Genomic DNA, 21254 nt, shown 5'->3' with positions numbered 1-21254 from the left:
GGTCCCCCGTGCTTGCCAGGAGCAATTTCTGAGCATGGAGCCAGGAGTAACCCCTGAGCACTGCCGGGTGAGACCCAAAAACCAAAAAAAAAAAAAAAAAAAAAAAGAAATTATCCCTGGAGGACTTCAGGGACCATATGAGATGCTGGAGATTGAACCCAGGTCAGCACCATGCAAGGCAAATACCCTACTGGCTGTACTATCACTCCAGCCCCCTCTGCTTATTTTTATGTGGCTATTTTCTCTATCTTCCCCCTCTTCTATCTACCTATTCCCTTTGACCCCTCACAGAGAAGAAAATGTGTATTTTTCATGTGGAAAATGTAACAAGTAAGTCTTCTCTCTCCCCCTTTCTTTTTCTCTTACCCTTTCTTTCTCTTTTCCTCCCTCCTTTTACTCAACTGACTCAATTTTAGATTTATTTTCATTTCTCTCTATCCCCCTCTTCTACATATACAATTCCTGAAAGAGTATCTGGAATTTTTGACTAGAGATCAGATGTTCTGGCAATAAGATGGTGCGGGGTGGCGAAAATGTCCTGGCCAAGAAGGAGAGCTCAAGGGGCTAAGATAAATGTTTTGTATGTGGAAGAGACAGGTTCAATCCCAGGAACATGGTTCCCCCATATAGTGAGCCATGTAGCCCCTGAGCACTGAGAGGTAAAGTCCCAAACCCATAAAGAAAAATTTAAGAGGCCGAAGAGATAGCATGGAGGTAAGGCATTTGCCTTGCATGCAGAAGGACGGTGGTTTGAATCCCGGCATCCCATATGGTTCCCCGAGCCTGCCAGGAGCAATTTCTGAGCATAGTGCCAGGAGGAACCCCTGAGCGCTGCTGGGTGTGACCCAAAAAACAAAACAAAACAAAAAAAAAAAAAAAAAGGAGTTGGAGAAATAGTATTGCAGGTAGGGTACTTGTCTTATACTCAACTTACCCAGGTTCAGTCCCTAACACATATATGGTCCCTCCAGCACTGCCACGAGTGATCCCTGAGCACAGAGCCCTAAACACCACTGAGAGTGGCCTCCCCCCCCCAAAAAAAAATGTAATAAAAATAAAAGGATCAAGGGGCCGGGTAGGTGGCGCTGGAGGTAAGGTGTCTGCCTTGCAAGCGCTAGCCAAGGAAGGACCGCGGTTCGATCCCCCGGCGTCCCATATGGTCCCCCCCAAGCCAGGGGCGATTTCTGAGCACATAGCCAGGAGTAACCCCTGAGCGTTAAACGGGTGTGGCCCAAAAACCAAAAAAAAAAAAAAAAATAAAAGGATCTGTTCTCAATTTGAAGGTATTCAGGATCAAGTTTTCATCTCTGAATCTGAGACTCTTCCAAGGGAAAAAATTTTTTTTTATTTTTGGGCCACACCCAGTGATGCTCAGGGGTTCTTCCTGGCTATGCGCTCAGAAATCGCTCCAGGCTTGGTGGACCATATGGGACGCCGGGGGATCGAACCACGGTCCGTTCTATGCTAGTGCGGGCAAGGCAGATTTCTCACCACTTGTGCCACCGCTCCGGCCCTGGGAAGAAACTTTTTTTTTTTTTTTGGTTTTTGGGCCACACCCTGTGACGCTCAGGGGTTACTCCTGGCTATGTGCTCAGAAGTTGCTCCTGGCTTCTTGGGGGACCATATGGGACGCCGGGGGATCGAACCGCGGTCCGTCCTAGACTAGCGCAGGCAAGGCAGGCACCTTACCTCCAGCGCCACCGCCCGGCCCGGGAAGAAACTTTTTTAAGGGAGTAATTTGGAAAAGGTAACAATTGATTTTTTAAACATACTTTTGGAAATCAAGATAAAATCAAGTATTTTCACGAAAGTGTAGCAGGTTTGAGCAACAGTACAGTAGGTACTGTGTTTGCCCAGAAGGATTCAATGCCTGGCATCCCAAACAGTTCCCTGAGCCTACCAGGAATGATATGGAAACTTGCGCATGCCCTCCCTCTAACACCAGAGTGACTAGAGCCCAGCATAGTTCTCTCCCCTCCACACTAGCTCCAGGCAGCTCAACACCTGCTCCAAGGCTCTAGTTCACACAGATGCATTGTAAGGGGGTGAGGGGGCAACCAGAGTGTGCTTGGGGACCATAGGGCAGTTTCCCATTTGGAAAAGGATTAAGCCCTGTTCTGCTGTCATGGAACCAAGTGTTATTTTATTTATTTTTTGTATTTGATTTTTGTTTTTCAACCTAAGCAATATAAAATAAAAACAAAATTGCTGAAGAAATAAGGCAAAGGGCCTAAGTGATAGTCCTGTGGTCAGAGTAATCTGCCTTGCAGGCAGCAGACCACAGCATCCCATATGGTGCCCCCAAGCCACCAGTACTGAGTGTAGAGCCAGGAATAGCCCATGAGCATCACTGAGTGTGGCCCAAAACATAACAGAAAGGGAGAGAAGAGGGGAAGGGAGGAGGCCAGAAAAATGGAATGTATACTCTAAAATCAAGTAAATCTAGGGGCCAGAGTGACATCACAGCAGTAGGGTATTTGCTTTGCATGCAGCTGACCTGGGACGGACCCAGGTTCTATCCTTGGCATCTCACATGGTCCCCCAAGCCTGCCAGGAGTAACCCCTAAACACCGTCAAATGTGGCCCAAAAACAAAGAAACAAAAAGAATCAAGTTTAATCCAATTCCCACAGGATTTCTTTTTTTTTTTTTTTGAGGGGGGAGGGATTACTGGTTTTGTTGTTTTTGTTCTTACTGTGTTTATGAAATAAAATTCTTGAGAGGAGCAAATACCAAAGAAGGTAAAAACAAATTTGAAAGTTAGAGTTATAGCCTACCCAAAAAAAGACTCATTATAATGCTACTGTATGTGGGCCAGGGAGATGGTTCAACAGGCTGAAGTATGCGCTTTGCATGCAAAAGCCCCAGATTCAATCTCCAGCACTAACGGCATGGTCCCCATAGCACCACCCAGAGCAAGAGCAACCTTTGAAAACTGTGCTGGAGCAGACCCTTAGCAGTGCCAACTAGTGCACCAGCCCCAAGCTACAAGCAACAAGGAGCTACTGTATTTAAGGCAATGACACCTGGGGCAGAGTAGACAGTGGAACCAGAGTCGGAACCTCGAGCCAGCTTACAAAGGAGCAGTTCAAAGACACTGGGGAAGAGGCTGCCAGAAAAGAATGAAAATAATTATGCTTCTCCCTCATTTATTACACAAATTTCAGGTGAACTAGATACATAAAAGTAAAAATCAGTTGGTGGTGGTGAGGTGAGGGAACTACCTATATACCAAGGCCATAAATATTGGTACACTGTAAACACATTACCTTATAATACACTTTTTGTTTTGCTTTGTTTTGGGGCCACACCCGGTGGCCGCACTCAGGGGTTACTTCTGGCTCTGTGCTCAGAAATCGCTCCTGGCAGGCTCGGGGGACCATATGAGAAGCCGGGGATCAAACCTGGGTCTATCTCAGGTTGGCTGCATGCAAGGCAAATGCCCCACCACTGTGCTATGGCACCAGCCCCACCTCCAAAGACTCTAAGCTGCAGAGGGGCAAAAGTCTGTTGTGATCACAGATGTGCTGAGAGTACTCAGTGCCAGACACACACAAACCTAAAATGACCAGGAAGCTACAAAACTTTTCCCCCTTTATTTTTTTCTATGTTTCTATGCTTTAAATTTAGCTACTTTTTTTTTTTTTTTTTTTTTTTTTTTTTGGGTTTTGGGCCACACAGTGACACTCAGGAGTTATTCCAGGCTCTGTGCTCAGAAATTGCTCCTGGCTTGGGGACCATAGGGGATGCCCAGGGGATCGAGCTGTGGTCTGTTCTAGGTTAGCACGTGCAAGGCAAACACCCTACTGATTTCACCACCACTCCGGGTCCTAAATTTAGCTACTTTTATATTTAATTAGTTTACCTTTAACTTTTATAACCTGATATCTTAAGCCTCTCGGCTTGAGGTGTCAAAGAAACGGTACAGCGGTTAAGGAATTTGCCTTGTATGTGGCTGCAGCTGTGACAAGGGTTTTCATTTTGGCACCACATACGGCCCCCCACTAAGCAGTGCCATGTGTGGCCCCTGAACAGAGGTTCGACCCTAACTGTGAATCCAGATGTGGCACCTAAGCACAGAACCAGGAGTAGCCCCTGAGCACCACCGGTGTGTCCAATAAACAAACAAGAGAGAATTATCAGCTTATTTGAAAACAGCAAGAGACACACCCTGTCCTACCAGAACATAAGCTCAATCTGCTATCTGTGGACACAACCATGGGCATCTATTTCATGTGCATGACTAACAGCTCTGCATTTAGCAAACGGGTGATGTCCAGGGCACCACTCCAACTGCTCGTTGGTTGGTTTTCCATGCCCTGGGGAGAAAATACCCATTGGCAACTTGGCAAAAGGCAGCCAATGTCTTTCTGTTGCTAACTTCCTAAAAAACAAGACTCTCCTCTCCCCAAGCTAGAACTTGGCAGGCTGCATTCTCACACCCTTTTTAGGACATTCCTCTCGGAGGTTTTACACGGCCTGATACTCACGCACTTGGTAATTTAGAGACAGAGGCACTGTGGTTTTTCTTCTCATTTTTTGTTTGTTTGTTTGTTTTGGGGAAATACCTGGCAGTGTATAAGGGCTCTATGCTCAGGAATCACTCCTGGTGAGGATCAGGGTCCGTATGTTGTGCTAGGAATCAAAACTGGGTGATTACAAGACCGGAGCAATAGCACAGAGGGTAGGGTGCTTGCTTTGCACATGGCCGACCAGGATTCACTCCCCAGCATCCCATATGGTCCTCTGAGCACACCAGGAGTAATTCCTGAGCAGAGTCAGAAGTAGACTCTGAACACCACCAAGTGTGGCCCTAAAACAAAACAAAACAACAACAAAAAAGAAATGTGGTTACAAAGGCAAGCACTGTACTGTTGCTTAGACCCTTGTTCTTTTTTCAGGGATCAAAAAATAAGATACCAGGGTCAAGAGACAACACAGTGGTAGGGCGTTTGCCTTGCAAACAGCTGACCCAGGACCAATGTTGGTTCGAATCCCGGCATTCCGTATGGTCCCCCAGGCCTGCCAGGAGCGATTTCTGAGCGCAGAGCCAGGAGGAACCCCTGAGCCCTGCCGGGTGTGGCCCAAAAACAAAACAAAACAAAAAGAAATAAGATACCATCCAGTCAATGCCATACAGACACTGTGACCACAAAGAAAGTGCATGGTCAAAGAAGGTGCTCAAAAAACAGAAGGCTTTGGCCAAAAGTTACCCACTCATTTTCACACCAGACACAGTCACCACATAATTTTGGAATGCCAGTAAGTTCTCGGGGCAATCTAAGAATACTTCTCAGCTGAACTCAGTGACAAAAGCCACAGAAGTCGTCCTGCTGAAAAATGGGTAATGGAAATAGACATCTTGTCCCTCTGCACTCACAAACAAGACAGTCTCCACTACTGCACTTGAAAACTCAACACTGTCCTGGACTTCAGATTCCAGTAATACTTATTCCCCAATAGCTGTATCACCTAAAACTAGTATTTTAAGGGGCCAGAGAGATAGCATGAAGGTAAGGTGTTTGCCTTGCGTGCAGAAGGACGGTGGTTCGAATCCTGGCATCCCATATGGTCCCCTGAGCCTGCTAGGAGTGATTTTTGGGCCTAGAACCAGGAGTAGACCCTGAGAGATGCCAGGTGTGACCCAAAAACAACAACAACAACAAAAAAGAAAACAAACAAACAAAAACAACTAGTATTTCAAGTGTCAAATTGCATGCAGGAGGCCTGGGTTCGGTCCCCAGCAGCTTATGGTCTCCCAAGCGCTGAAGGGGGTAACCCAAGCACAAAGTTGCATGTAACCCTGAAGCTCTGATAAGTGCAGCCCCAAACCAAACAAAATATTTGTTTTTGTTTTGGGGGGCCATACCAAAAAGTGCTAAGGATACCATGAGGAACTGACACTCAAAGCAAAGGCATCTCCATGCAGAGCTGTGCTCCAGCATGTTAAGCCATCTTCTGAGGCACCAACTCCAACCTTCAAGGCTGGAGAAATAGCTCAAAGAATGAGAGATTAGTATAAGGAAAATGTGGCTTCCTTTTGGGGCCAGTGCTAAACTGCAGTTTATGGTACTTTCCTTATAAAACCTCGCCCCATCACGTATCTCTAGCACCACATGGTCTGTCCCCCATGCAGCATTGGCAGCAATAACTTAGGAGGCCCAGAACACAAGCAGCAGTGCAACTCTGGACAGCCCATCACTCTCCATCCTAGTTGGCTGAGAATCTCTGCGAGGTACCTCTTCCCATTAAAATGACTTACTCTTTTTTTGTTGTTTAGGACCACACCCACACCCAGCTGCACTCAGAGGTTACTCCTGGCTCTTCACTCAGAAATAGCTCCTGGCAGGCTCGGGTGACCATATGGGATGCCAGGGATTAAACCCAGGTCTGTCCTGGGTCTGCCACGTGCAAAGGCAAACTACAACCCCATGATTTGCTTTGTAAAACTAAGGCTCTCACACTCCAAAAGCTGAAGTAGTAAATTTTCATGTCTGTTTTAAATGGTTTTAGGAATGTCAAAAGTAAACATCCTAAAGCAAATACAACCTCTCCAGGTTCCATTTAGCAAAAAATTGTTTTGGCTTTGGGGTTGGGGGTTGGGGGGGTTAGGGCCAAGATACTCAAGAATTAAAATTAAATATTAAATGTCAGTCTAATTCCCCCTCTAAAAATTTTTTTTAAATGGGGCAAATCGAAAGTACAGCAGACAGGGAACTTGCCTTCCATGCAACTGACCCAGGTTCAATCCCTGGCATCACACATGGTCCCTCAAGCCCCACCAGAAAGTGATCCCCTGAGCTCATCAGATCCAGGAATTAAGCCCTGAGCACTTCTGGAAGTGGCCCAAAAAATAAAAATAAACGAGGGGGGGGGAAAGGGTGGGGGCTAGAGTAACAGTACAGTGGGTAGGGTGTTTGCTTTGCACATACAACCTAGTGCCCTATATGGTGCCCATGCCCACCAGGAGTGATCTTTCAGAGTAGAACCAGGAGTAAGCCAATCCTCAGCACCTCCGGGTGTATCACCCCCCCCCAAAAAAAAAGTCAGACTAATAATATTTAAATTCTGAAGGGCTGGCCAGTTGTTAAGTGTTCTGATGGCTGGATGACAGAATGTACAACACAAATGGAAAACAACAGTGTAAAGTCACTGTTCCTTTGTGCTTTTACATACCACACAGACAGGAAGAATTCTTGCTCTGAGTTAAAAATAGGCCCTTTCACTCTTTGGCATCAGATGAAAAAAGTGTTGAATCAAGTCAGTGATGTGTCACCACGCTGTCACCCTAAAATTGCTCAAGCTCAGGAGGCAAATGAAGTTTTCCCCTGATATGAGGCAGTTCCTGCATGTCTGTCCACTACAGCAACAGCACTGAAGGGGTAGGGCAGCCCTGCCAAGGAACCTGAGGGCTAGGAATCCACCAAAGGGTCACAGTGAGAAAGTTAAAAGTAAAAATATGTGGGGGGCGGGGAATAGTTATCTCTGAGCAGCTAGTGCTTCACAACACTCAAGTAAACAGAAAAGTTACTCTGGGGGCTGAAGCGATACAGCTAGCAGGTAGGAAGCAGGCAGGGTGTTTGCCTTGCATAAAGCCAACCCATGTTCGATCCTCCGCATTCCCTATGGTTCCCAGAATACTTCCAGGAGTAACTTCTGAGTGTTGAGTCAGAAGTAACCCCTGAGCATTAGCAAGTGAGTCTCCCTCCCACCCACCCCACTCCCCAACCCCGAAAAAAAGAGGAAAAGTTAAAAAGGTTACTTTGAGGGGCCAGAGAGGTAGCACAGCAATAAGGCATTTATTTGCTTTGCATGCGGTCGATCTGAAGGATCCAGTTCAATTCCCAGCATCCCATATGGTCCCACAGCCTGCCAGGGGCTATTTCAGAATACAGGGTCAGGAGTAACCCCTCCACTGGATGTGGCTCCAAAACCAACCAATCAATGAATAAAGTTTAAATTAAAATAAAAAAGGTTACTTTAAATACTTTCTCACTTGGAAAAAGCAAAGATTCAGTTATCAAAAACAGGTCCAGAAAAATAAGTATTACTATTCTGCTGTCAGTGGTTTGTTTCTGTTTTGTTGAGTTTTTTGGTTTGTTTTTCAACAAAACTGGAAGAAACCAAAAACTGAATACATGAGTATAAAATCACTAATGTATGGGCCAGAGTGATAGATTGAGCATTTACCTTGCACGCAACCAATCTGGATTTAATCTCCGGCATCCCATATGATCTCCCAAGCACCACCAGGAATGACCCAAGTGCAGAGCCAGGACTAACCCTTGTGGGTTACTCCTCTGAGCACTGTGATATGCCCAAATAAAAAACTACACAGGTACAAACAAGTCCCAAAGAATGGGTATCAAGACAAGGCTCAAAATCTAGAGCTGGGGGCCAGAGATATAGCATGGAGGTAAGGCATTTGCCTTTCATGCAGAAGGTCATCGGTTCAAATCCCGGTGTCCCATATGGTACCCCGTGCCTGCCAGGAGCAATTTCTAAGCATGGAGCCAGGAGTAACCCCTGAGCACTGCCGGGTGTGACCCCCCCACCCAAAAAAAAAAATCTAGAGCTGAGTGGTAGATGAAAAACGTGCTCATCACTCAATACCAGGGAAATGCAAATCAAAATGACAAGATAACACTTCACACCAATGAGAATCACAAATACCCAAAACAGGAAACAACTAGAGTTGTTGGGGATGTGAGGAAAATGGAAACCACTTGTGGGTTTTCATCTGGTTCCGCTTCTGTGGTAATCAGTACAGACATCTCAAAAAATAGGAACTGGAATTCCATACAACATTGAAGTTATATGTTCATCTATGTTCATTACAGCACTAAGTATAATGGTCACGGTATAGAAAAAAATCAAATAGCCAACAACACACATGCAAGGGAATACTATACAGCTGTAAGATGAGAAGCAGAAACTTGCTTTGCACAGATAACTCAGGTTCAGCTGCAAGCTTTTCATATGGTTTCCTAAGCCCACCAGGAGTGATTCCTGAGTGCAGAGCCAGAAGTAATCCCTAAGCAGTCCCTGTGGCCAAAAACAAAACAAAACAAAAAATAAACAAAAACATAAATGTTAACACTCCTCACCCCCCCTATTTTTTTTAATCTAGGGCAAATGTTGGGGCCTGAAGTCAGGTCGATCCCAGGCATAACATGGTGCCACCGAATACCACTAACAATAATCCATTTGCACCAACCCAGGAGTCGTCCCTGGGCACTGCAACTATAGTCTAAAAACCAAACAAAACATCCATGGTGGAATGGTCATCTAGCACTTCACCCTGGTTTTTAACTTGGGCAGGACTTTTTTAGAAGCATCCATCCTAGGCCAGGCTAGCACTGGCTATGAGGTAGATATTTAACATCTGATCTCATAAAGCTCACTGAGTCCTTTCTACACTTCAACAAACACTATAGTCTTCTGTTAAACATTACTCACGACTAAACAAAAAAAGCTGAAAAACCATTAAGATAGAGAGGCCAGAAAGATAGTAAGGGGTCAAGGACCTTTCCTCAAATCCCAAGAACCCTGGTTCCACACAGTCCCCTGAGCACCAAGCAAGAAAAAGTCCCCAGGTCAACACCTGCAAAAAAGTTTAAGATGGCAAATTTAGGCCAGAGAGATAGCATAGAGGTAGGGGTATTTGCCCTGCATGCAGAAGGACGGTGGTTCGAATCCCAGCATCCCATATGGTCTCCTGAGCCTGCCAGGAGAAATTTCTGAGCGTAGAGCCAGGAGTAACTCCTGAGTACTGCTGGGTACAACCCAAAAACAAAAGCAAACAAAAAAGGCAAATTTTTGTTTTGTTTTGGGGGAGTCGCACATACAGCTGTACACAGGATAATTCCTGGCTCTGCATTCAACAATCACTCCTGGCAGGCTTGGAGGAATCAGATGGGATGCCAGGGATTGAACCCTGATCGGCCGCATGAAGGCAAACACCCCCCACAGCCCCCCACTCTGGCCACAGTAATATAAACTTCTATTTTAATATAGAGGACTAGGCCACACCTAATATTCTCACAACTTACTCCTGAAGGGTCTGTGCTCAGGGATCAATCGTGGTGTGGCTCAAGTCACCACATAAGGTGCTGAGATCAAATCCGGATCAGCCACATGTAAAGCAAGCACCCTGCCCTCTGTACTATCTCTCTGGCTCTCTAGGTGAACTTTAAAAAAGAAAAGAAAAAAAGAAAAAAATTCAGAGTTAAATCAAATTTAATTATAAAATAAATGGAGCAAAACACATAAGGCTCAGATAAATCTAAGAACAGAAAATGATAAACTGAGTACAAAGACAAGGATCAGGCCTAAATGCATCTGGTGGCAGCAGCAGGACTGGGAGTTGGGGCAGAGGTGGGTGGTGAAAAGTGGGTGGCCAGATTCAGTGAAATCCAAGGAATGCATTAGCATATCCACATATCTGTGTGGCACCCGAGAACCCAATTAAAGCAAATTACAATTATCTCAAGACAGCTCAACAATAATTAACGCTTCAGTGCATGTTTACTGACTACCTTCCCTGTGCTAGGTATGATGCTTTATTTGCTACACAGCATGTGATTCTCTTCCCAAATTCCGTACAAAAGTAAGGTAGTTCCCTAGCATGTACATACGTTGCTAATGACTGGACTCGAGAGGCGATAAACTCAGTATTTCTGTATTAAGGCAGGTTGCTTTCTGAGTTGTTGCTTATTGAAAGGTAACCATCTTTCCTTTGGTGCAAAGACTGAGCGGGAAAGCACTGGGAGGGCAGAAATGTCTCGTCTGCCTGTCTATCCAGGCCAGGGCTGAATGCCAAAGGTTGCCCAGAGACGAGAAGAAAGTGGAGAGAAGAGCCCACTGCAGGGATACTCTTGCTCTTCTTGCCCCATTTGATGCCTGCCACCCAGAAGGCACTCAACACACATCAGAGAAAGGGAAGAGGTTTCCACTAAACCAGGCACAAAAACAGTAATCACCTAATAGAATATTTTGAAATGAAGTGCTGAGCCTTTTGATATTTTTTCCAGCATATTATAGATTAAAAATAAGTACCTTAGCCTTAAACTAATATGCTAAGCTGATTTCAGTGAATTAAGCTTAGACAAAGCACACTAATTGCTGTTCTTCCTGACCTAACTGGCTAATCAGATCCCAGAATGAGGGAGGGAGGTAAAATATCAAGAATGACCCCAGCCACCCCCAGCTCCATGCTCAGGTTTACCCTACCAATGCCCTTGTGTCCTGTTCGCCGCCTACCGATATTGACTTCAGGAGACTCCTGGTTCCTGGTTCCTGGGGACTCCTGCCCCTTTAGTAAAAGTCACTGTAGTATTTAATATGCAAACACCTCAGTAGCCCAGTGTTTGAAGTCTTGACCTACATTTTTGGGGTCACATTCTTAAATTTCAACCATTAAGAACACTGTAACCATCATACCAGGAATTCTCAGAGTAACATACCTTGTTTACAGAAAGACAAGACACAACTAGCACTCACTCATCTTTGCTCAGGCTTTCCTACTTACAGAATTCCTTCCCTCCCACATATAACACTGTCTACTTGGCCCTTCCGCATGCCACACATCCTTATCTAGCCGGTTACAAATGTTAAGAATCACAAGTTCTCCGAAAGATTTTAAAGGGTGTGCTTCCAGAACCGAGAACAAAGAGTAAAAAAAGATGGCCTTGCAGGTTTTTGGAAGCCCTGCTCTGTAAATCTCGTCCGATACGGACCCAGTCTAATACCACAGAACAAGATAAATACACCTCCGCCAAGTGGGCTCAGAACAGGCTTGCCCAGAGTAGCACCAGAGAACAGCAGCTTGCCAGGAACCGGAAGGCAAAGTTAAGAGGGCCAAATTCTATCCACTCTTGCTTTGCTGACCTTCAAAGGTCATTGGGTTGTTTCTCAGGGACCACAGCGCATCCAGGCAATTGCGTGTGCTCAGGAACTAAGAAAGATGGAGAGAAACCATCACTTCACTGTGCTTTCCCTCCTCTAAGCTCCGAAACTCCTCAGCTCCTGTCTGTCACAGTGGATTTACATGCAGGTTAATGGCAGCTCGAGATGTCTTGTTCTCACTTTTCACTCTCTCTACCTCCTCTTTCTGCAGGTTCTCCTCATACCTACTCCAGAATAATTATCTCTGCGTTTTAGGACCCAAAAGCAAAAAAGGGATAAGGGAAGGGCAAATTGGAAAGATCTTCCTCTTAACAAAGGAGTAAAGCTAAAATTAACCTAATGCCAAGTAATGGGAAGAAAGGAAGTTCTAGGGAGTATTGTTCTGTAGTGACCAGAATCTGAATGTACGCAAGATGTTTCCTTCTTCCCAAAAGTGATAAGATCACCTGAATTTCAAAGCTAGATCACTAGTTTTCCTGGTATCCCACAACTCAAATAGACAGGGATCTCACCAACCACAGCCCAATTTTTCAGATATTTTATCTTCATTTCCAATAAATCTTCAACTGGTTTCTAAAGTGAAAACCTACCCTTCCCAGTCTCTCTGAAAGGTTATTTATGCTGAGCACTATTTAAAGGATCTCCATTATAAATGAAAAAAAAAAAAAAAAGATTTTTTTTGGGGGGGGGCCACACCCAGTGACAGTCAGGGGTTTACTCTTGTTACTCCTGACCATGAGCTCAGAAATTGCTCCTGGGACACTGGGGATCGAACCACAGTCCATCCTGGGTCAGCCGTGTGTAAGGCAAACACCCTACCGCTGCGCCATCATTCTGGCCCCATAAATGAGATTTTTATTTTAGGTCATCAAGCATACAGCCATACAGAATCTTGGGGGGGGGGGGAGGAATCTGCAAAGTGCTCAGGAAGAAGCCTGGGGAAAAACTATTGCTGGCATGGCTTGGGGGCACCAGGGTTATACCTAGCAGTGCTCCAGAGTGCCAGGAATCAAACCTGAGATGTCACATGACAGGGCATTGCACTTTCAGCTACTTCCAAAATTTCCTCAAAGAATCAAATCAAAACTCCTGTGATTGGACTAGAGTGATAGTCTAACCAGGGAGTACGGAATTTGCTTGCCTGCAGCTGACCCTAAATTCTGGTTGGATTCCTGGCATCCCATATAGGTCATGTGAGGTACCACCAGGAGTAATTCCTGAGCACAAAGACTGGAGAAATCCCTGAGCATCTCTGAGTGTTGCCCAAATGAATGATGGAAGGGAAAGGGAAGGAGGGAGGGAAGGATGGAGGGAGGGAAGGAGGGAGGGAGGGAAGGAGGGTGGGAAAGGAAGGGAGGAAGGGAAGGGGGAGAGGGAAGGAGGGAGGGAAAGAAGGGAGGAAGGGAAGGAGAAGGAGAGGAAGGAAGGAAGGAAGGAAGGAAGGTAGGGAGGGAGGGAGGTGGAGGGGAGGGAGGGAGGGATGGGAGGGAGGGAGGGAGGGGAGGAAGGAAAGGAAGGAAGGAAGGAAGAAGGAAGGAAGGAAGGAAGGAAGGAAGGAAGGAAGGAAGGAAGGAAGGAAGAGGAAGAGGAAAGGAAGGAAGGAAGAGACTTCTGTGGCTGGAGTCCAGGAGACAGCTCAAAGGTCTAGTGTATACAATGCTCTACATTTGAGAGGCCTACATCTCTGGTACGACATTACTACCACTGCCAGGAGTAACATCCACCCCTTCCTAGCACACACAGCAACCCTCTGGGAATAGTTCCTGAGCACTGCAGGTGTGACCCAAAACAAAAAGTCCTGTGGTTTCTTAGGAATTGGACATAATCAGAGTCAGGAACGCTCATCTTTGCATTTATGTCAGTGAAGAGACAAAAAAGGACACTTTCTGTGGGAGGGGGTGGGTGCCACAAGAAAGGTAATTGGAGGGTGGTTGTTGTTGTTATTGCTTTGGGCCACACCTAGTGGGGCTCAGCACTTAACCTCCTGGCTCTGCACTCAAGGATCACTCCTGGTAGGCTCAGAGAGCCATATGAGGTGCCCGGGATCATTTTTTTGGCTTTTTTATAACCAAGCTTTCTTTACAAACTCATAATCCTCAGAAAAACTCAAGAAGTTATTCAGTAACAGAAAGTCACTCAACATAGTCTAAAACCAGAGTTTCCACTTCCTCACATCCCAAAAATAGATGCGGCTGGAAACTAGAGCAGCTAGATGATCCACCCTGAAAAGAACTTATAGCCCTATTCAAAAAGGGCAAATTTAAAGTTTGAAAGTCTATGTTTCGGGGCCGGAGAGATAGCATGGAGGTAAGGCGTTTACCTTTCATGCAGAAGGTCATCGGTTCGAATCCCCGGCGTCCCATATGGTCCCCCGTGCCTCTGCCAGGGAGCCAATTTCTGAGCACGGAGCCAGAAAAAACCCCTGAGCACTGCCGGGTGTGACCCAAAAAAAAACCACAAAAAAAAAAAAAAAAAAGAAAGTCTATGTTTCAGAGGGGGTGTGTGTGTGTGTGGGTGTGTGTGTTTGGGGGGCCATACCTGGTGTGGTGTGTGTGGGGGGGGGGCCATACCTGGTGTGTGTGTGTGTGTGTGTGTGTGTGTGTGTGTGTGTGTGTGTGTGTTTGGGGGGCCATACCTGGTGGTGCCTAGGGGTGTCTCTTGGCTTTGTGCTCAGAAATCACTCGTGTGTGTGTGTGTGTGTGTGTGTGTGTGTGTGTGTGTGTGTGTGTGTGTGTGTGTTTGGGGGCCATACCTGGTGGTGCTTAGGGGTGTCTCTTGGCTTTGTGCTCAGAAATCACTCCTGGCAGGCTTGGGGGACCCTATGGGATGGATGACAAGCCCTGCCCATTGTGTATCACTTAAGCCCCTTTTAAGATATCTGGTTTTGATTTTGGTTGTTGGGCCACACCAAGCTGTGCATAGGAGTTACTACTGACTGCACTAAGGAACCACTCTTGGTGGGCCCAGGGGACCATGTGGAAAGCCAGGAGTTGAGTCCAGGTCAGGTGAGTGCAAGGCAAACACCCTGCCCACTGCACTACGACTCTAACCCTACTTTCAGATTTCTTATAATGCATCCACGAACCTCAGCTACCTCGTACTAGTATTTAGAACTGAGTTTACTAAGACTGAATATGACACTAACAATGGGGCCAACAAAAAAAAGATAAGGCTTCATTCAGACAACACAGGCCTCTACTGAGTCTCCTGCAAGCACCTTGCCAAGCAGGATCACTTTGTCTGGTAAGGGTGACTTCCTCTTTGCTCACCACCCTGCTACAGCACAAGTAAAGCGCCTCTGAACACCAAAGGCTGCAAACTGCACTTTTACAAACCAGACATAGTCAAACTTTAAGGAAATTACTTCCAAACATTCTGGAGGTGGAAACTCAGGATCGCTCAGAATTTGGCCAGAATTTGACAAGGTGACTCCACTACTGGGACTCTCACAGTGCCACAACAGCATGCGTTGCCATCTTCTTGCACACTGCAACAAAGTGTCTGCAAACACCTCAACCTAACATAAACACCTTCAATGAGCACAACTAAAATGTGTGATCTCCAGTAAAACTGCCGACAAAGACCCTCAAAACTCTGACTAACTGCAGGCCACACCAGCGCTGCAATTAAAAATGTATGTCAAGCACCAGAGCTAAACCCCCAAGGAGAACCACAACCACGCATGTCCCTGGCCCCATCGTGATGAGAAAAAAATAAGAGGCTGGGGTCAGAGAAGAGTTGTCGAAAACACATATTCTCAAGAGTAAACATGCTCCTTGACTTTACCTATTCTCCCCACTAAGAAAATAGTCATCCTCCTCAACAGTCCTCAGGCAAAGTTGTCTTCTGGTTACTAGACAATTAAGAGGTCAGTTATTAAGAGAGGCTCCAGTCTTCAAGAATTCAGAGCAACAGATGGTGCAATGAACAACAGCAATTCTCAACAGAAAATTTTCTGAAACTATTTCACAAATATCAATCAGTTCTCAGAAGCTATTTCCCCAGCTACAACAATAATTAGCAGTGTGAATAGCGATAAGTCGAGCAAATGACAAAATAACGAAACTTGGTATTTGTGTCATTATTTGGATGAAAAACATCAGATAAGTATCACAGGGCCAGAGAAAGGGATATTAACAGACTGAGCACCTGCTTTCTGAGTAGAGATGGCCAGCACTGACCATATCCCCTGAGCACTGCCAGGAACAAACCCCTAAGCACTGAGCTGGGAGTAAGTAGTCCGAAGTACATGCAAAGAGTGGTCCCAACAGCAAAACAAAATAATGACATAGGAAAAACTTATAGTTCCCTACAATCTTTTATTTTCCATAAAAACACTGTAGTATCAAGAACAGCTAATACAAAATTATATTTCTTGGGGAAATTTGCCTTGAATGCACCTGCCCCCTGGTTTGATTCCAACCATTGAATATAGTCCCCTAAGTAATGCCAGGTAAATTACTGAGCATCATCAAATAATGGGGGGACCATATGGGGGACACTGGGAATTGAATCTCGGTCCTGTCCCTAGGTCAACCGAGTTCAAGGGCAAACACCCTACAGCTACGCCACGGCTCTAGCCCCCCAAAAAAATATAATTTTTCAATGTAAATTAAAATATCTACTTCTGGAGCCAGAGTGAGAGCACATTGGTAGAGCGATTTGCGTCTCAACATGGCCGACGCTGAACAGACCTGGGTTCTGTGTGGATTCCAAGCCTGCCAGGGAGTGGTTTCTGAGTGCAGAGCCAGGAGTAACTCCTAAGCACCACCAGGTGTGGCCTAAAAACAAACAAACAAAAAAAAAAGAGAGAGAGAGAGAGAGAGAGATCATATTTCTGGGGTCAGAAAATAGTAAAACGGGTCTCAATTCACTCTCCAGCACCATCTAGTCCTCTGAGCATGCTGGGAGTGAAGCCTGAACACAGGGACTTGCAGTAGCCTCCAAGCACCCTCGGGTGTAGTAAAGACAAAATTCTACTTTCTATTTCTTGGTTTGTTTTTTGGGCCACACTTTGATAGTACTAGGGGGACTAGATGGTGGAACGAATGAATCCTTTTGGCCACATACAAGGCCAGCACCTTAATTCCAGTACTATTTCTATGGTTCCTTCCTTGATTTTATTCAACAAGTCTGGCCACTCAGTATCAGACTATCTTGTTCTTTAATTCCATCTTCAATCTCTTCATAAGACTGACAAAATGAAAACGTTTGTTCCAATTTAGAGGATGGAAGCCTCCAAGAAAAATTCATTACTCTCATTTATTAATAAAAAGTTTCCCTACTATCCCTATGTTCCCTGAGGACTGAAAAAGAATCTAAATTCATGCATGGTCCTGGATTCAGATTCAAACTGCTTCAGTGCAGGTTAAAGAGCACGGCTCAAGATGGGGTGGAGGATCGAGTGCAGATCAGCAACCAGCAGGGGAACCCCAACTCATAGCCTCAGAGTATGCCATCCCAGCTCAGTCTGTGTGTCTATACATGATTTCAAGGTGGGGAAAAGGAAGGGACAGACAAGGTCTAGACAGGATGCTTACAGTCATTCCCTGGGGCCTTCCCAAGAAAATAGAGGTACCACCATTTACCCACTGTTGTAGATAAAGATCCAGGTCTTTAAGAAAAAGAAAAACATATCTATTCCCACCTTACTTGATCAGTGTCTTGTCTGAGGTTCCTGGCCCATGCATGAACTCTAGCCACCAAGCCGGGCCTCTTCCACAAACCTCGATGCTCTCACTGCCCAGAGAAAAGATAGGTACACAACCCTCAGGTTCTTAACTTACATTCAGGATCTGGCTCCAAGTTCTCCTCTTCTGAGACCTCTCCTTCTCCACTCCAGGAATGCTTTTCTAGCTATCGAAGCACATCCCCTCCCGTGTCACTCATTAAACAAAGAGTACACTCCTGCGGACATACTCCTGAACAGACGAGCTGTAAGTATTCCTACAACACAATTATGCTTCATTTAACCTGAATGCTTACTCCGTAATAGCCAACTCAACCCCTTCAATGGAACAGGAGTCTCAACAAATATTTGGGAAGAGAGGTTAAGACAATCACTGTTTTCCAAAAAAAAAACAAAGTTCTTTTCTTCCCTTTAGCTTTACCCACAGAAATAGTACAAATTGGACGTTTGCCTTGCACACGGCCAACCCAGGTTTGATTCCTGGCATCCTATGTGATTCTCCAAGGATACCAGGAGTGATTTCTGAGCACAAAGCCAGGAGTAACAGAGTAATGCTGGGTGTGCATCCTAAAAAATAAAAACTCAAAAGGGGCTGTATCGATAGCAGTGTGAAGGGAGATTCATTGTCTTGTACAAGGCTGACCTGGGTTCAATCCCCAGCACACCAATTTGGTCCCCTGAGCCCGCCCAGGAGTGACCATGAGCACAGAGAAAGGGAGTAAGCCCTGAGCACTGCCGGGTGTGGTTCAATAAACAAAGAACGGCCTGGAGAGATAGCACAGCTGGCATTTGCCTTGCAAGCAGCCCGATCCAGGACCAAAAGGTGATTGGTTCAATCCCGGTGTCCCATATGGTCCCCCCGTGCCTCGCCAGGGAGCTATTTCTGAGCAGACAGCCAGGAGTAACCCCTAGAGCAATGCTGTGGGTGTGGCCCAAAAACCAAAAAAAAAAAAAAAAAAAAAAAGAACACAGAAATTCTTTAACGTTAGTCAGGAGGTGAGTCATATGGGTCTGAGGCCTGACCACATGAAGAGTAGGTAGAAACTGAATAGGGCTGAAAAACTGCTGCACAGATGAGGAAAACATAACCTGAAAACACCGGGACCTAGTATCAGCCCATATAACTGACTGACCCTACCAGGACAAGGACTCCTGTTTTTAAATTTCTACTGGCTCTTCAATTCCAGAAATCCAGATTCTCCAATAAGTATCTCCAAGATATGCTGTGATGTTTTCTCATCAGTGAAATGGGAACCAAGAAGTCAAGTACTTCATCCTGGTCTGTCAGCATGACCTAAAAGTGACAAAGTAGTCTTCATCTAAAAGACTGTGAGGGAGGGAGCAATAGCACTGTGGTAGGGCATTTGCCTTGCATGCAGCGACTAGGACGACCGGGTTCTATCCCTGACATTGACATATGGTCCCCAAGCCAGCCAGGAGCGATTTTGAGCACAGAGCAGGAGTAACCCCTGAGCACTGCCAGGTATGGCCCAAAACCAAAATAATATTAATATGAATATGAATAAAAGTTAGTGTGAGAACTCGGGAAGGCCACAGCTCACCAAATTAACTTGCCTCTGCTTCAACCGCCATCATAGACTCCTTGTGTCTTGGGCAGTTCTTCAGACTATCTACAAATCTGGCCCACCCTCTAACCTGCCCAGCACAAAAGTAAGTGCTGTATAATTTGTTAAATGGAATTTTTCCTTAACTTCCTCTAACCCTCCTAGTGACCTGCCTCTTGACCGTGCCAACTAAGTCGCTCCATTGTCTGATTAGTTCTCCAGTGACTCTTTCTTCTCAGAACAGTCTTATTTGAAGGGGTGTGTGGGTGTCCTTGCTACTCCAAAGTCGGTGCTGGGGAACACTCCCCAAAGTAATCAGGGGAACATATGTGGAGCCAGAATTGAATCGGGTTGAACGCAGCTAGGGAAAACACCTTACCCCCGTGCTATCCCTCCAGTCCTGAAATTCTCAGTATAGTAAGAAAAGGGCTAGATTCTAAATTTTTTTCCTATGAGGGGTCAGAGTGTTAGTAAGTAGTGGGAAGGCATTTGCCTTGCACACGACCAATCTGGATTTGATCCCCTGGATTCTCTTATGGTCCTCCCTCCCACAAGTACTACCAGAAGTCATCCCTGAGTATACGAGCCAGGTAAAACCCTGAGCTGCCAGGTCTCTCTCTTTCTCTTGTCTGTCTCTCTCTGTGTCTCTCTAGTCCTGTATGTCTCTCTATGTCCTCTCTGCTCTCCCTCCTTCTGTCTCTCTCTCTCTCTCTCCTCTCTCCTCTCCTCTCACACACACACACACACACACACCTCACACACACACACACACACAAGACTCCTGAGCACAGATCCAAGCACCACCGGAATATGACCCCCAAAACCCCCCCAAATAAATTAAAATTCTAAATTAAAGATATTTAGTAATAAATACATGCACCATGCATTCCTATTTTTGGTTTGAATTGCCACTACTAAAAAGAAAACAAGAGTCCTTATGAAGTGCACTCTCCCCTAAAAAAAAAGATGGTAGAGAGAAGATAAAACACTTCTTGGTGCAAGATCACAATCAATACTGAAAAAGAGATAGTCCTAGTATCACTGTATGCTGACAATAGAGGGCAGGAACAAGGTATTTATATAATTTCAAGGTTATCTCTCCAGAACTATTTATCAATGGTAAATATGGGGTGTGGGAGGCGGGGAGAGTAAGTTCACAGTAAAACTTCCAGACACCACCTTAGCTAGAATTGGTCAAACAGGACAAACTAGCAAACTTTTTCTCTCCTTTTGAGGTGGGATTCCCTGAGGGAGTTTACTCAGCAAAGCCTAAGGTCTACTTCCGGTTCTGTCTATGCTCAAAGTCACTGCCAACAACTCAAAGGACCATATGGAGCTGGGATCAAACCCAGGCTTCCTCTACACAAAGTATGCATCTAATCCATAATCCACTGAGCTACCTTGGTGGTCTCCAAACTATCTTGTACGTACACCTACAGGGCTATCAAAGACATTATGGGGCTAGGGATATGGTGAGTGGTGGGTAACAGGCCTTAGGTTCAATCCTGGATACCCAATGCAAAAACAGTAACAGCTACAACAGAAGACACTACTGGGGACAACTGATACTGACAAATGTACTGTAATTATGTAAATAAATGTCCTTTTTCTTGGAAATTAGAAAACTAAGTATTTGAGAGTTGGGCCGGAGAGATAGCATGGAGGTAAGGGCTTTGCCTTTCATGCAGAAGGTCATTGGTTCGAATCCCGTTATCCCATATGGTCCCCAGAGCCTGCCAGGAGCAATTTCTTTTTTTTTTTTTTTTTTTTTACATGGAGCAATTTCTGAGCGTGGAGCCAGGAGTAACCCCTGAGCACTGCTGGGTAGGACCCAAAAAAAAAAAAAAAAAGTATGAGAGTAAAGGGGAACGATGGTTGCCAACTACTTACAAATGGTCTAGAAAAGAAAGGTAGAGGGAAAAAAAATGACAGGGGCCAGAGCGGTGGCACAAGCAGTAGGGCTTTTGCCTTGCACAAGCTAAACTAGGACGAACCGAGGTTCGATCCCCCAGTGTCCCATATGGTCCCCTAAGCAAGGAGCTATTTCTGAGTGCATAGCCAGGCGTAACCCCTGAGTGTCCACTGGATGTGGCC

At 45.5% G+C, this 21254-nt stretch overlaps 1 protein-coding gene across 1 annotated transcript in view; it reads right to left on the bottom strand.

Moving 5' to 3' along the window:
* DAG1 (dystroglycan 1) overlaps nt 1–21254 on the bottom strand; it is a 75755-nt gene that overhangs the window by 22593 nt on the left and 31908 nt on the right. The window lies entirely within an intron of this gene.

The sequence above is a fragment of the Suncus etruscus genome, chromosome 7 (assembly GCF_024139225.1).
Source record: "Suncus etruscus isolate mSunEtr1 chromosome 7, mSunEtr1.pri.cur, whole genome shotgun sequence".
NCBI lineage: Eukaryota > Metazoa > Chordata > Mammalia > Eulipotyphla > Soricidae > Suncus > Suncus etruscus.
The sequence above is the reverse complement of the archived record's forward strand: the minus strand, read 5'-3'. Positions and strand labels throughout refer to the sequence as shown.